Source organism: Nicotiana tabacum, chromosome 5, assembly GCF_000715075.1.
Source record: "Nicotiana tabacum cultivar K326 chromosome 5, ASM71507v2, whole genome shotgun sequence".
Lineage (NCBI taxonomy): Eukaryota > Viridiplantae > Streptophyta > Magnoliopsida > Solanales > Solanaceae > Nicotiana > Nicotiana tabacum.
In genome coordinates this window covers 140,960,441-140,961,976 of record NC_134084.1, presented here as the reverse complement: position 1 = coordinate 140,961,976, position 1,536 = coordinate 140,960,441, and positions in this window count along the sequence as shown.

Sequence of the window (1,536 nt, the reverse complement as noted above, 5' to 3'; positions counted from 1 at the left end):
TTCTAGGTTCCCAAGTCAATCCCCCGGGGGATTCCCGCCGGAGCAGATGAAGAAGAGGAAAAGGAGAGGATGCAGAGGAGATGGAGAAAACAGACATGGCCCACCGAAGTCAAAGGTTGAAGATTTGGCGGGCCCAGCCTCAACAGCCAGTAGTGCCATTATATCCCTTGGGAAAGAAAAAAACCCAAGGGATGAAGTGTCACACCAGGCCTCAGTAGGAGAGTGAGCAGCGGTGCATAGTTCGAACGGCTGTCTACATAAGGAGAAAACCGACTCCCCGTCTGCCATCATCTCGGACCAACAACAATAGCAACGACAAGCATATCAATGACCACCGCAGTGACAGGACAACATGGTCACGCTCGACAAAGGGAAGCCCCGGCAAAAGTCCACAACACAATCTACAGGTGCTCCGCCAAACGGCCTTGGGGCTGTGAGCCCCGTGCATGATGTTCAATGATAGAGGAAGATGATAAGAAGAAATGGGTAAATAAGCCGACGAAGGCACTGGGATAGGAAAAACAATGCCAAGGCAGCCCCATTTATTAGGGGTAACGATGTGGTCATCGAGGCTTTGGAATATTGACCAGCGGACGCAGTTACTGCATTCTTGATAAATCAAATTGGCGGTGGAACATTCACCTTGGGGAACGGGAATCAACAATGCATTAAATGAAGTCGAAATACACAAGGCCATGGGACATCCCGATTGCCACAAAAGCTCGTGCCAAATGTTGCATCGTTAGTGTGACCTCACCGTATGAAGCTCGAGAAGTCAAGTGCCAGGATCATTTCCCTTCGCTCCATTCCGGGAAACGCGGAGACTATCCATATGCGGCAAAAATCTGAGGACTTAATTTCTCGCTATCAAGACATTTCGGAAGAATGCCTCGAGACCCCAAGGACATGGAGCCATGACCGAATCCCCTCCCTCGGGGCTCATCGAGGCCCGACTCAGAGAAGACGAAGATCGAAGCCAAGATAGAGAGGGGAAGCTCCCAAGGCACACGACTAAGTCTGACAGTGTCAGCCTATCCAGAGCCTATGCTGAGACATCGCATCAAGCCGTCCCATCTCCATACTTTATAATTAATGCCCATGTACTGTTAGCCGAGTTCCCCTCCTATATAAAGGGAACTCGCACTACCTTATTGTGATGACCCAAAAATGTCAACTTTAAATTAAATAATCATCTCGGTGTTTTAAGACCTTGAAAAGTGGTATCAATAATTCCTCGACTTGCATGCACAGTCCGTATAATTTTCTGAAAAGTTTTTATGTGAAAAATGGATTAAATTGTGAATTAGAGCTTTAAAACTCAATTGAGTTGATTTCGGTCAACATTTTGAGCAAACGAACCCGGATACAAGTTCTGACCATTCCGGTAGTCCGTATCATGATTTGGGACTTGGTCATATGTCCGAAATCAAATTCGGAGGTCCCTAGATCAAATTATCGGCAATTAACGGAATCTAGAAATCTAAGGCTAAAGATTTCTTAAGTTTGACCGGAGATTTGACTTTTGAGAAAACTACC